At 34.9% G+C, this 16,326-nt stretch overlaps 2 non-coding genes across 2 annotated transcripts; both read left to right on the top strand.

Annotated features, from left to right (window-relative positions):
* The first annotated feature begins 2,737 nt into the window (after nucleotides 1–2,737).
* LOC128296186 (small nucleolar RNA R71) lies at nucleotides 2,738–2,843 on the top strand. Its single transcript, XR_008286734.1, has one exon. It is a non-coding gene; the product is annotated as a small nucleolar RNA R71 (small nucleolar RNA).
* A 4,694-nt stretch (nucleotides 2,844–7,537) lies between these two features.
* LOC128295876 (small nucleolar RNA R71) lies at nucleotides 7,538–7,643 on the top strand. The gene has a single exon (XR_008286425.1). It is a non-coding gene; the product is annotated as a small nucleolar RNA R71 (small nucleolar RNA).
* Nucleotides 7,644–16,326: the final 8,683 nt, after the last annotated feature.

Below are 16,326 nucleotides of genomic sequence, written 5' to 3' on the forward strand. Positions count from 1 at the left end.
CCTTAACTGAACTACGGGGAGGTAGTTTTTCAATGGTTTCAATTTTAGATTTATCAACCTCAATCCCTTTACTAAAAATTTTATGTCCTAACACAATACCTTCTTGAGCCATAAAGTCACATTTTTCCCAGTTAAGTACAAGGTTCGTTTCCTCACATCTTATTAGAAATCGTTCTAAATTTTTAAGACAAAGATGGAAAGAGTTACCAAATACCGAGAAGTCATCCATAAATACCTCCATTATGTCTTCTACGAGTTCGTAAAAAATAGCCATCATGCAGTGCTGAAAAGTAGCAGGAGCATTGCATAATCCAAAAGACATTCTACGATAAGCAAATGTACCGTATGGACATGTAAATGTTGTCTTTTCTTGATCTTCAGGAGCTATTGGGATTTGAAAATAACCAGAGAGTCTGTCTAAAAAGCAGTAGTACATGTGCCCTGATAATGTTTCCAACATTTGGTTAATAAATGGTAGGGGGAAGTGATCTTTTCTCGTGGCATCATTAAGCTTCCTATACTCAATGCAAACTCTCCAACCTGTGACTGCCCTTGTTGGGATTAATTCATTCTTCTCATTGGCTACAACAGTTATGCCTCCTTTCTTAAGAACAACCTGCACTGGATTTACCCAAGAGCTATCAGAAATAAGATAAATAATTCTAGCATCTAGGAGTTTAATTACTTCAGCTTTAACAACTTCTTTCATGTTGGGGTTCAGTCGTGTTTGAGCTTGTACACATGGCTTATATTCATCTTCAATTAAAATTTTGTGGGTGCAAAAAGAAGGGCTAATCCCTATAATGTCAGAAATTTTCCAAGCTATGACCCTTTTATGCTCTCTTAATACTTCGAGTAATTCCTCTTTCTCTTTGGGTTACAAGTTAGAAGGAATAATCACTGGTAATGTAGAATTATTTCCAAGGAATGCATATTCTAAGTGTTTTGGCAATTGTTTAAGTTCTAGTTTAGAAGGTTCTTCAATAGATGGTTTTTGCTTAAATTCATCGTTTACCTTAATACCCTTATATTCTGCTTGTCTTGGGAAGGGCTTATTGGAATTTAGTTAAGCTTTTATCTTTCCTATCTCAGAATCATTATCATCTACCTCCTCTCCTTGAGCAAGACACTGTTCTAACGTGTCCTTATGTACGATTTCCTAAAAAGAATCTTGAGTAGCATGATCAATAGAGTCAATAAAATAACATGAGTCATCCTGTTCCCTAGAAAATTTCATGGCATCATAAATTTTTTAAAATAATTTCTTCATCACCTACTCTAAGCACAAGTTTACCATTACTCACATCAATAACAGCCCTAGCGGTAGCTAAAATAGATGACCTAAGATTAAAATCACTTCAACATCTTCATCCATGTCAAGCATAATGAAATCAACAGGGAATATAAATTTATCTACTTTTACAAGCACGTCCTCTATAATACCCCTAGGATATTTAACAAATCTATCAGCTAGTTGAACACTCATCCTAGTGGGTTTAGGTTCCCCAATACCAAGTTGTTTAAACATTTTATATGGCATCAGATTAATGCTAGCGCCTAAATCAGCTAGTGCCTTATCAACATTCAAACTACCAATTAAGCGGGGAATAGTAAAACTTCCTGGATCTTTCAGTTTGGTTGGCAATTTATTTTGAAGTATGGCCGAGCACTCCTCGTTAAGTTCCACTGTAGATAAGTATTCAAACTTCCTTTTATTCGTTAGAAGCTCCTTTAAAAATTGTGCATATGTAGGCATCTGCGATATAGCTTTAACAAAAGGTAAGTTAATATGCAGTTGTTTAAAAAGTTCAAGAAATTTATCGAAATGTGCATCCATCGGTCTTTCTTTAACTTTGATGGATATGGGATTGGTGGTTTGTATTCCTTTGGCATTAGTTTGTCATTTTTTTCAGGTTTTCCCTCCTCTCATTCGGTTCTGTCAGCTTCTTGTGGTGGCTTCTTTTCAGATTCAGCTAACACTTACCCACTCCTTAGTGTAACTGCTTTCACATGTTCTTTTGGATTGGGTTCGGTGTTACTAGGTAGACTTCTTAGTGGTCTCTCTGAAATCATCTTAGCCAACTGTCCAATTTGATTCTCGAGCCCTTGGATCGATGCTTGCTGATTTTTAAGTGCAGTTTCAGTGTTCTGAAAACGGGTTTTCGCTACTAAAATAAATTTTGTCATTATCTCTTCAAGGTTTGGCTTTTTCTCTTATTGGTAGGGTTGTTGTTGGAAGCCTGGAGGGGGTGGTGGTCTCTGATTCCCTTGGCCTCCCCATGAAAAATTTGGGTGGTTCCTCCAACCTGCATTGTAAGTATTACTATAAGGATTATTTTGAGGTCGAGGATTATTACCCATATAATTCATTTGTTCGTTCTCCATGTTGTGACCATAGGGTAGGTATTCTGAATTGCTCGTTCCACTTCCACTTGCATCGCACTGCATTACTAGATGAACCTGTGAAGAACCAACTAAACCATTAATTTTTCTATTTAAAAGTTCTACCTGATTAGAGAGCATAGTAACCAAATTGACGTTAAAAATGCCGGTAGCTTTTGTCGGGTTTGTCCTCATGACTTGCCACTAATAATGATTCAATGACATCTCTTCTATAAATTCATAGGCCTTTTCAGGTGTCTTCTTATTAATAGTCCCACTAGTAGCTGCATCAATCATCTGTCTAGTCGAAGGATTCAGACCGTTGTGAAAAGTTTGAACCTGTAACCAAAGTTGTCGCCCATGGTGAGAACACCTTCTCAATAGATCCTTGTATCTCTCCCATGCATCATAAAGTGTTTCTAAATCCATCTGCACAAAAGAAGAAATTCATTCCTTAGTTTAGCTGTTTTAGCCTGCGGGAAATATTTGAGCAAAAAATTTTCAGTCATTTGTTCCCAAGTGGTGATTGATCCTCGTGGTAACGAGTTCAACCACTGTTTAACCTTATTCCTTAATGAAAAAGGAAATAACCGAAGGCGAATGGCAGCGTAAAAAACGCCACTGATCTTAAAGGTGTCCCAGAATTCTAGAAAGTTTGCTAAATGAGTGTTTGGATCCTCGTCCTGCAAACCATCAAACTGAACAAATTGTTGTATCATTTGAATTGTGTTAGGTTTCAGTTCAAAATTATTTGCAGTAATAGCAGGTCTAACTATACTTGATTCAACTCCTGCTAAACTAGGTTTAGCATAATCATACATAGTACGAGGAGCAGGATTCTGATTTACTGGGTCTACAATAGTCATACGAGGTAGCGAATTATTATGATTATCAACCATCTCCTCGGTTGTGGGTTGAATATCATCCTCTTGCCCTTCATCTATGTATCGTAAGCTTCGCTTTATTTCTCTTCGATTTTTGCGAGCTGTGCTTTCGATCTTACTATCAAAAAGTAGAGGTCCTGACGGGTTTTCTTCTAGTCATAAACTATAAAAACCTGCTAGAAGTAAATAAAATAAAATAAAAATAAAATTTAGTGATATAAACAAAATTAAAATTAAATTACATTGCAATAAAATAAATGGCTAAAGTAATAAAAATTAAGCGTTCCTAATATCATAGTCCCCGGCAACGGCGCCAAAAACTTGATGGTCGTAAAACTAACTAAAAATTCGGCTTAAGGCAAGCGCACCTACCGAATAGTAGTATAGTTATGATGAGACCGGAAATATCGTATCCACGAGGACTAAAAGTACTAGTAATTGCTATTTTTTTATTGTCTAGCCTAAGAATTAAAGTGTGTTTTTAAACTAAAACTATTTATCTAATTAACTAAGATTACGACAAAGATTGAAGTTTGGAAAATACTTTAGGAAAAATCGATTGAGAAGACAATACCCAAGGAAGAATCCACCTGGACTTCACTTATTACTTCTAAATTAGACAATTTATTCACTTAACTGAATCTGTAGAAATCCCTAATTTATGTTAATATCTCTCTTGAGACTAAGAACAACTGACTTTAGGTTGATTAATTGAAATCTCTTTCTAATTAAAACCCCTATTGTCGCATTGACTCGATCTATGGATTCCCTGACTAGATTTAACTCAAATTCGGCAGATTTATGTCATTCTATCTCTAGGATTGCATTCAACTCCGCTTAGTTATGGATGATCTACTCTTAAACAGGGACTTTTGCTTCACTGATTAAGCACATCAAAACCTGAATTAATACCCTAAAATATTAAAACAAGAATTTAGAACTCACAATTAAGAATAAGAATAAGTCTTTATCATATAATTCAAATAGTAATAAGATTCGTCATACAGTTCATCTCCCTTAGGTATTTAGGGAGTTTAGTTCATAATAATAATGGAAAACATCTCAAAGTTTGGAAAACAACAAAACATAAAGAAACCCAAGAACTTCTAGGAAATTGGATGGAAATCTTCAGTCTTGATGTAGATCCTGGTTCCGAGGTGATTTTGATGGTTATTCGTGAGTACTTTCTGCCTCCAATTCTGTGTGTCCTCCTCTCATCCTCTTCTTAGGTCTTTATATAGACTTTTGAATGCCCAAATTAGCCCAAATAAGCCTTTTCCGAGTAGAACTAGACTTGGGCTCGACAGGGACACGGCCATGTGCCACACTCGTATGAAAATGCTCAAGCCGTGTGCAATTTTGACTTGAATTAATGTCGAAACGGCCATGACACATAGGCGTGTGGTCTACCCGTGTGTCACACACGAGCGTGTGGATTACCCGTGTGAAACTGCCTAGGTCGTGTGAAACATTGATTTAGGCCCAATTTGTCCTATTTTGGCCCATTTCTTACTCTTTTTATTATCCTAAGCTTGCCTGAATATAACACATGAATTTAAAGAATTAGGAGTATCGAATTCAATAAAATCAAGGAAAAAATCATCTATAAATATGCCACAAATGGGGTAAAAATATGTATATATTATGGTTTATCAGGGGGTTAAAGTTGGGGCACGGTTGTGTTAAGGCCCCGTGTTGGGCCACACGGCCGTGTCACATGCTCGTGTGGCTAAAGGTTAGCCCGTGTTAATCGTGAAAATTGAATGCCCAATCGTCACACGACCTGGGGACACGCCCGTGTGGCTAGGCCGTGTAGGTCACACAGCTGTGTCGCATGGCCATGTTCCATGTCCTTCACTTCTCCCACGCCCATGTAGTATCCCACACGCCCGTGTGTACGAACACGCGGCCGTGTGCCTTACTCGTGTAACTCTCTGACTTGTTTAAAAATTTAAAAATTTAGCTCCAGTTTTCACACGGCCTAGGACACGCCCGTGTGTCTAGGCTGTGTGGGCTACACGGTCGTGTCGCACGCCCGTGTGGCTTTATTGCAGGCCGTCTGGCTCGATACTTGGGGATTTTTAGCGCTGTTTTCACACGGCCAAGGACACGCTCGTGTGTCCAGGCCTTGTAGGTCACTGTACCAGTATAAAATACACGAAAAATAGTTAAAATAAACTAGTTAGTGGTGTTAGTGCTATGGTTGCCTCCCGAGAAGCGCTTATTTAAAGTCTAAACTTGACTTACCTTAATTTCATGTGATTACTGTGGATTGATAAGTTGAAACTCCTCATCTCTGCTATCAATTTTATCAAAATAAGGTTTGAGTCGAGTATTATTTACCTTGAAAGTTCCAAATTCAGTGTGTCTTACCTCGACTGTACCGTGTGGAAAGGTTTTCAGTACCATGAAGGGAATTGCTCCGTTTGTATTGTGCTCTAAAGTAGCAATTCGAGGGTCCTTTTCATCTAAAAATACTTTGTCCTCGACCTTAAATTATGTTGTTTCATCCCTACGCTTTTCGTGGTGTTTTTTTGATTCATCATGTGCTTTTGGTTTCTCCTTGACATGTGTTCGCCATTTGTCTAGTTCATCAATTTGTAGTCTTCGTTCCTCATGACTCGTTCTGTTTTTGTCACATGGATTAGAATGTGTCTCCATCACGTTCTCCTTAGGGGTTTTCTGAAAAGAAGTTTGAGCCATAATGTTATTTATATCAACAGAACTTGTATAGCCATCTTGCTTACTAGATAATTTAATCGAATCACGAGCTTGGAAAGTAATCGTGTCATCTCCTACACGAAGTATTAGTTCTCCTGTGCCAACATCAATGATAGTCCTAGCAGTTGCTAAAAAGGGTCGTCTTAAAATCAAAGGCACGTCACTATCTTCTTCCATGTCTAGAACAACAAAGTCAATTGGGAATATAAATTTATCAATTTTGACAAGCACGTCTTCAATAATACCCCTAGGAAATCTAATTATTTTATCTGCCAATTGAATGCTCATCCTAGTTTGTTTGGGTTTCCCAAGACTTAGTTGTTTAAATATTTTATAAGGCATGACATTAATGCTTGCCCCTAAATCAGCCAAAGCATTGTTAACATTTAAACTACCAATTAAGCAAGGAATCGTAAAACTCACTGGATCTTTCAACTTGTTGGGTAGCTTATTTTGTAAAATGGCTCAGCAAACTGCGTTTAATTTCACATGCGATGCATCATCTAACTTTTGTTTATTATTCAAGAGCTCCTTTAAAAATTTCACTACGTTTGGCATCTGTGAAAGAGCTTCAATAAATGGTAAGTTAATAGGTAATTTTTTTCATAATTTAAGGAATTTATCGAATTGTTCATTTGTATAGTCTTTCCTTGTCGCGTTGAGGTATGGCACAAGAGGTTTATACTATTTTCTTACCAATTTTTGCTTACTGTGGTTCACCCCATCCTTACTATTACTTACCACAAGTCCTTGCTTCGCTTCTGGTTCAAGTTCAACTAAATCTTCTTCATCTCGAACAGTAATCGCATGAAGTTGTTCCCTTGGGTTAGTTTCAGTGTTACTTGGTAGGCCACCTTGTGGTCGTTCAAAAATCAACTTAGCAAGCTGTCCTATTTAAGTTTCGAGCCCTTGAATCGACGCTTGCTTATTCTTAAGCGCTGTTTCGGTATTCTGAAAATGAGTTTCTGACACCGAGATGAATTTTGTGAGCATCTCTTCAAGTTTTGATTTCTTCTCTTGTTAGTAAGATGGTTGTTTAAAGCCTGGGGGTTGTTGAAAGCCTGGGGGATGTTGTGGCCTTTGATTCCCTTGACTACTCCACGAGAAATTGGGATGGTTCCTTCAACCTGCATTATAAGTACGGGTTATTTTGAGGTCTAGAATTATTACCCATATAGTGGACTTATTCCTCCTTGGTGCTAGGGTTGAAGGATGAATAATCTGTATTGTGCACTTCTCCTTCATTTGAATCACACCTCATCACTGGATGTACCTGAGTAGAACCATACAAACCATCAATCTTTTTATTTAAAAGTTCTACCTGGTTAGATAGCATAGTGGCTGCGTCGAGGTCGAAAACACCAACTGCTTTTGTTGGCTTTGTTCTCATGGCTTGCCACTGATAGTTATTCGGTGACATCTCTTCAATAAATTCATAAGCCTCTTCAGGTGTTTTGTTGTTTAAAGTTCCACTGGCGGCTGTGTCGATCAGTTGCCTTGTTGAAGGGTTCACACTGTTGTAAAAAGTCTGAACCTGTAGCCATAGAGGTAACCCATGGTGAAGGCAACTTCTTAATAAGTCCTTTTATCTCTCCCATGCATCATAAAGAGTTTCTAGATCCATTTGCACAAAAGAAGAGATATCATTCCTTAATTGAGCCATTTTAGCCGGCCTAAAATATTTAAGTAAAAATTTTTTGGTCATTTATTCCCAAGTGGTGATTGACCCTCGTGGTAACGAGTTTAACCACTGTTTAGCCTTATTTCTCAATGAGAATGGAAATAATCGAAGGCAAATGGCATCGTCAGAAACGCCATTGATCTTAAAGGTGTCGCAGAATTCTAAAAAATTTGCTAAATGAGTGTTTGGATCCTCGTCATGCAAACCATCAAACTGAACAAACTATTGTATCATTTGAATTGTGTTAGGCTTCAGTTCAAAATTATTTGCAGCAACAACAGGTCTAACTATACTCGATTTAGCTCCTGTTAAATTAGGTTTAGTATAATTATACATAGTACGAGGAGCAGGATTTTGATCTACTGGATTTGCAGCAACCATAGGAGGTAACGAATTATTCTGATTATCAGCCATCTCCTCGGTTGTGGTATGGATATCAGCCTCTTGCTCTTCCTCTATGTATTGTAGGCTTCGCCCTATTTCTCTTCAGTTTCTGCAAGTTGTGCTTTTGATTTCTCTATCAAAAAGTAGAGGTCCTGACGGGTTTCTTCTAGTAATAAACTATAAAAACCTGCTAGAAGTAGAGAAAAGAAAATTTAGTAAATAAAAACAAAAATAAATTGCAATGAAAATAAAGAATAGCTAAAGTAATAAAAATTAAGCGTTCCTAATATCTTAGTCCCCGGCAACGGTGCCAAAAACTTGATGATCGCTAAACTAACTAAAAATTTGACTAAGGCAATCGTACCTATCGAACAGTAGTATAGTTATGGTGAAACCAGAAATATCGTATCCACGAGGACTAAAAGTACTAGTAATTACTATCTTTTTATTATTTAGCCTAACGATTAAGAGAATTTTTAATCTAAAATTAATTATCTAATTAGCTAAGATTGCGACAGAGATTAAAGTTGGAAAATACTTTTGGAAAACCGATGGAGAAGACAATACCCAAGGAAGAATTCACCTAGACTTCATTTATTACCTCTGAATTAGATGATTTATTCACTTGACTTAATCCGTAGGATTCCATGATTTATGTTAATATCTCTCTCGAGACTAAAAAAAATTGACTCTAGGTTGATTAATTGAAATCTCTTTCTAATTAAAATCCTTATTGTCGCATTAACTCGATCTATGGATTCCCTTATTAGATTTGACTTTAATCCGACAGATTTATGTCATCCTATCTCAAGGATTGCATGCAACTTCGCTTAATTATGAACGATCTACTCTTAAACAAAGACTTTTGCTCCACTGAATAAGCACATCAAGAACTTGAATTAATATCCTGGAATATTAAAGCAAGGGTTAAACTCATAATTAAGAATAAGAAAAAGTATTTATCATATAATTCAAATAGTAATAAGATTCGTCTTAGGTTTCATCTCCCTTAGGTATTTAAGGAATTTAGTTCATAAAAATAGAGGGAAACATCTCAAAATTGGGAAAACAACAAAACATAAAGAAACCCAAAAACTTCGGTAGAAATTGAATGGAGATCTTCAGTCTTGAAGGAGATCCTACTTCCGGGATGATTCCAATGGCTGACCTTGAGTGTTTTCTGTGTTCTATTCTGCGTGTCCCCCTTTAATCATCTTCTAAGGTTTTTATATAGACTTTGGAATGCTTTCAAACCCTCAAAATTAGCCTTTTCCGAGTGTGCCACGCCTTTGTGAAGGTGCTCAGGCCGTGTGTAATTCTGACTTGGTTTAGTGTCGACATGGCCATGACACACAGACATGTGGTCTACCCTTGTGTCACACATGGGCATGTGAATTGCCCGTGTGGAAGTGCCTAAGCCATGTGAAACACTGAATTAGTCCCAATTTGTCTGTTTTTTGGTCCGTTTCTTGCTCTTTTTGCTATCCTAAGCTCTCCTGAGTATAAAACATGAAATTAAAGGATTAGGAGCATCAAATTCACTAAAATAATTCTAAATAAGCCAAGCATGGGGTAAAAATATGTATATATTACAGTTTATCAGATAGCTTTTGGCCTTGAGCTTTTCACAGTGAAGTACCATCGAATTTACTTAGCTGATTAGTAAATGTGACGTTTTGAACTATTCAGCCTTATAGCATTAGTCAAAACAATAGTACTCACGTAACTTCTACAACAACTCCTGATTCCATGAACGCTCTAAAGAGTTTAGCCTTTTAGAAATTCTAAATGAAACAGCCGCATTTCTCATTAAGAGTATTATGCTTATACTCTACTTGAAAATTACCAAGATATGTGAATCATTAAGAGAACATCTCATCCTTATTACTTTACAGTTAATACTTTTCCTTTTCACTATAAGAATAAGTAAGAAATAATAATGTGCAAGTGCTAAAAAAAGTGCAATATGACTTAGTTTTCCCTTTGAACCTAGATCTTGAGATCTCTATTCAACTAGGTAGGGTTACCATCATAACACCTTTTTTTTTTTATGTCTTTTAATGACTTTAGGCTCATTCACCTCAATGAACTATACACAAGCTCTCTTCTTAAACATTTAGTTAACAAATCCACAATATTTTCCCTTAATTTTACTCAATCAATGGAAATAACTCCATTCAAGAGCAAGTATTTAATGGTATTATGTTTGTGATGAATATTTCACTTGCCATTATATATGTTGCTTTAAGCCTTTCTTGTAACACCAAATACCTGACCTGGTTGTCGGGTTCTAGCTACAGGATGCTACATTTTTTGTCAAAGTAACTACAATCAAATACATTCAATTTATACCATTGTATATTTTGTTATGAGCAATACATGCATATAATATGATATACAATAATTTTCGAGTCTTATATGAGCTTATGAAAAGTCTATTGTTAACTCGAGGTTTAATTAGGACCAAATCGTAATGTTTTCTAAAATCTCAGGTTGATGTCGCAACCTTGAGAGTTCCTCGCCTTGACATAACGTACTGACTTGGTTTCGTTGCGATGCTGGCACAACTACAAGAATCCGATGTTGCGAAGTAGCTTCTTCTTTCTAAATGGTACAAAATGATATCCACAAGCTTCACTTAGATAACAATTTCATCACAATCAATCACTATTTCAACCAAATATGCCATTCTCAAATGTTCATTTCTAGTATATCTCATCACATATAACTTTATATTACCGAATCATACATATTAACTTAAACACCTATGGAAATTATCGTTGATTTTTCAAGTTGACATATACATTCACATATATAAGTTTCAAGATTCATACAATTCAAAACAAATACCAAATTCACATATACAAATCCACCATTTGACCATTTCAAAGTTACAATCTCAAGCCTCAATATAAACATAATCACCTATTATACCAAAAACCAACTCAACTTAGGTACATGTTGTATACTAAAGTGTAAAGGGAGTATACTAACATTGTCAAGTTGAGGATCACGAACTGGATGCTGAAATAACCTCCAGGAACTTCAAATTCCACCTATACCTGCGCACGAAATAAACAAACCGTATGCTAAGTGATAACATTTAGTAGTACTTACATGATTTAAGCCAAAGTTATAAAAATAACAAATGCACACAATCAAATTCAGATATATCTTTTGTGCCCATAGTTTCATTTCACACATGACATGAATATATGTATATAGCAATTTGGATACCATCAATTTCAATTATTAGCTATTTCACACAACTTTCATACTAAATATTTCTATTAACATGTGAAATACAAATACAACCATTTTTACAACGTTTCATTTGACGTTAGAATTCAATCTTGACATTTTGTAACAATCAACAATAAAATTCAATATAATCATTCAACAATATACTATATACCAATCATTTTATATCCTACTTATTCAATTCATACCATCATCTATAAGTATATATACATATACCTAGTTATTTATTCAATTGAATACTCAATCTCAATATACCAATACAATCTATTTCACATACTTATCCCAATATCATATGCTATCATCGACCCAATAATAACATACCATTTTCTCATAATTCATTTTATTGTCATAATCCATTATTATTCTATAAGATTATACCACTTTCAACTTATTCATTTCAATACCATATCAAATTGGTTTATCGAACCTACTTTCATAACAATTCCAAGTTTCTAATTTCATTTATAAATTTTACCTAATTGAACCTTAGTAAAATGATCGCCACAATTTAAACTATTATTTACACCCCATTTTACACATAATTATAGCTTGTTTAATTGTAAATCAAATTAACTTAGTATATATCTATGTTTTAATACTGGAAGTAATGATTTATGTTTCTTAGTAGTTGTTATTACATTTGAGATATCTAAATAAGGTTACATGGCCTTATAGGACAAATCGGGAGCTAAATATGCATATTTGGGCAAAAAATGTTGCCTATGTCGTGACAGTAAGACACCGATATTACAACATTGAATATAGAAGCAAAAACAAGTTCTGGAATGAAACTGCTTGCTATTTTGAGACATAACAAGGCTATGTCACGACACCAGATCCGATGTTGCAACACCACCCTGCATAGCCCAAAAAGTCCCTGCGTGAGATAATTGCATTTTAGAGGGAAATTATGAGTATTTTTCTTGGTGAAACTCTAAGGATGTAACACCCTTCACCCATATTCAATGCTGGAATAGGGTTACAGAGCATTACCGAACTTATAAGACAATTAAATATTCACTTTGCATACATTTTCACATTTCATACAATTATCATTTAATCTCAATCAATATGTCCCTAATATTAGCCTACGATGCCCTAAACATGCTTTGGGAGTGGTTCGGGACTAAACCGATAACTTAGGAAACTTTCATGAAACCTTGAAAATTTTTCTCAAAATAGGGGACACACGCCCGTGTGGCCCGACCGTGTCTCTCACACAGCCACAGACACACCCGTGTCACAGGCCGTGTGGACATTCGAAATGGGAGCACATGGCCGCGTCCTAGCCCATGTCTGACCCCATGTAACTCTCTGACGGTTCACACAGCCAACACACACACCCGTGTGCCCTAAAAATTGGCCATACATGCCCGTGCACTAGGTTGTGTGCTAGGCTGTGCCAATCCTGTAGGGTATATTGACTTATGCCACAAGGCCAAGTCACACGCCCGTGTGTGAGGCCGTGTGAAGCATACTGACTTAGTTTCAAATTCAACACCAGGGAACACACAACTGTGTAACATAACCATGTGTCACACATGGGTGAGACACACACTCGTGTCTTTGCCCGTGCGGACAAAAATAGGCTATTTACTAAGCCAATTTGCCACCCAAACTTGTACACAACTACATCAAACCAATTGCTACCAATACAAGCATAAATAAACATTCAATCAACTTCAACCAAGTATTATTTATTCCATTTCAATACCAACAAATACAAGAGTCACCATATCACAATATGCAATTCAAATACATACCAAATTTTACCCTTTTCATTCATCAATATTGTCATTTTCAAACATGCATCAAATTACCAAAACTCATAAGCATACTAATTACCAGTTCATCAACCATTTGATATTCACCATATCCATTTTCAACAAGCATCAAATACTATCATAACTAACATTTATAAGGCAATTACTAAACTCAAACAAAGGCCATTTGCACACTTTAATACATCATCAAATTCACCATTATAAGCTAACTCACATGGCTATGTATATATAAACCAAACCTAATATTTACAAGCCAATACAAATGGCCAAAATGCATATACCAAAAGACCAAGTCCCTATACATGCCATATACTTAAAATACCAAAGTTCATAGGTACCAAATGATAGGTGGATAGTGTGAAGATAAAACACGAAAAAATAAACAAAGTAAGCTATAAAGCTTAGTAAGCTTGTATAAAATAATCTCAATTCAATATCAAGATTATAATTCAACAATTTAAATATATATATCAACATTTAACATATATTAGCTAACAAAATTATGATATTAATCACATTCTTCACAAGTTTCTTCGAACTAAAGCTTATACATGTCATGTACGTACCTGTACCATCTCATATCAGTCTCGTACTCAATCATATCTTTCGTTTACCCGTTGAACCATTTGGAATAAAAGTCGAATACTCAAGATTCTCGCACACTAAGTACCTTTACCATGGCTAGAAGCTAAATCAAGTTAGCTTATATCTGAAATACTGATATCATGGCCCAAAGCCAAACCAGCCGATATTCATGGCCCGAAGCCAAATCGGTATAACTCGTACCCAAAGTGCTAATATCATGGCCCGAAGCCAACTCAATGTATCCCCTAATGACATGTCACTAGTATCCTAATCTATTCCTAAATTTCAACCGGGATTTTCAATGTCGAATCTTCGTCGAACGTATCTGTAGAGTTGAATTCACAATTCATACAATATCAAAGCATTTAAAACATAACTATATCAATGCATATTACATACGAACTTACCTCGGATGTGAAAACGACGAAATAGGTCAATTAGTCGATAACTTTGGTTTTCCCCCGATCTAGATCCGAATTTTACTTTTCTTGATCTAAATATATTAAAAATTAACTTATTTAATAATATATTTATTCAATTTGATCCAAAACACACATATAAGCACATTTACACTTTTACCCATAAAATTTCACAACTTTTACAATTTAGTCCCTAGGCTCATAAAACAAAATTCATTCAATTTCATCATAACCCAAGCCCAGCTGAATTACTATTATAACCCTAGAAGCCCATATTTTTTATTTATTTCACATTTTAACCACTAAATTTCCACATTTTATAATTTAATCCTTAATTTGCATTTTCACAAAAAATCACTTAACAAAACTTGTATATATATCAACAAGCATTCATAATCTATCAAGAAACTTCAAAACACATGCTATTTCATCAATGGAAACATATAAAATCTTTAACAATTTTACAAAATTAGTCCCTGGGCTAGCTAGAATAAGTTGTAACGATCTCAAAAACATAGAAATAATTAAAAACGGGACAAAAATGGACTTACAATTGAGTTAGGAAGCTTGGCCGAATATACATGCATCCATGGAGTTTCTTTTTTCTAAAATTTTGGTAGAAAAGGCTTAATGAAGATGATAACCTTATTGTTTTTATTATTTTACTTATTAATTCACTAAATTACCTTATTAACCTTTGTTATAAAACATTTAAATCACTTATTATAAGCCCATAAATGTCCATTACCAATAATAATGGTTTAATTACCATTTAACGCCATCATATTTAAAAGCCAAAGCTATTTGAAACTCTTAACTAATATAACAATAATTTTACACTTTATGCGATTAAGTCCTTTTTATCAAATTGACTAGTCAAACGATAAAATTTCTAAACGAAACTTTCACACAATCATTCAATCATGCTGTAAACATTAAAATAATAATAAAATAAATATTTTGAATTCAGATTTGTGGTCTCGAAGCACTGTTCTGATTTGACCAAAAACGGGTTGTTACAAAGGACATCAAGGATAATTTAAACACTTTAATATTCTCAGTTTAGCCTATATAAAGGCTATGGTAATCAGTTTAAAGACACAATTTTAGGGAGACAGATTCTTAGGTTTTTATTTCATTCTTGGTTTTCACTTAGAGTATTTTATGTTTTTGTAATCAAAAGATCCTATTTCAAAGTGAGACTTTTGCGAGTGGAGATTATTCCGGAGCTGCAGTTTCATCGATAAATCCATGAGCATCTCTTTTCCTTTATTCTATTCTTTATATCTCTTTCTTTAACATTTTTTAATTGAATCTTTGTGTAAAGATTATAATCAATTTATGCTTTATACATATCTCACGTGTTTCAACTATTCTAATTGTAGTAATTGATTAAAGGATAGAGTTTCTTAATGGATCAGCTGTTTAGGAGAGGAAGAACTTAAACCCTAGGCTTGACGACCAAAAATTGGTATGGCCTATCCGTGAACACCTTATCCCCGAACTAGTCTGGACTGTAGGTCGAGAGATAAGTAGTTCTTATCGACTCATTATGTTAGTTAATCGCCGAGAGGAGCAACTAAGTTGATGGCTAGCTGGTTGAATAGAGCCCTACATAAATAATTAATTAGGTAAAGTAATTGGATCTAGGCTAATGAAACTAGTGTAGTCGAAATAAGGGATAGAAGAAATTGATACATGAACTTAGGAATAGATTTAGGTTTAATTAAATTTATTTTGTTTATTAATATTATCATCATCTTGCATTATATTAACACTAAGTAGATTCGTAATTATTTCCAATAATTGCTTGATAAAAGTTTTCCCCAAATTGCAATCCCTTGGGTACAATCCTAGGAGGTACTTACCTACTTTGTTGTAACTATATTACAACTTGACCTATATACTTGCAGACACCGGCTTAAATCCATATATTTTGTAGTAGTATTCACACTCTTGACATTAGTACGTTCGGAGGCGGTCAAGTTGTTGGTGTCCTTGTTGGGGATTACAACAGTGATAATTGTTATTTAATCAATTACTTGTGAATAATATTAGTCGAAAGAAGAATGGGTTAGATATTGTACTAATTTTTATATTCATTAATTATTTTATTTTTTTCTGAATTTTTTTATTTACCTTGTTGACTAGAAGATTTAATTATGAAAAAAATTATTTATAAGTGGTTTAATGATGAATAGACTTCTTAAGATGACGAATGGAAT

This window comes from Gossypium arboreum, chromosome 7 (assembly GCF_025698485.1).
Source record: "Gossypium arboreum isolate Shixiya-1 chromosome 7, ASM2569848v2, whole genome shotgun sequence".
Classification (NCBI taxonomy): Eukaryota; Viridiplantae; Streptophyta; class Magnoliopsida; order Malvales; family Malvaceae; genus Gossypium; species Gossypium arboreum.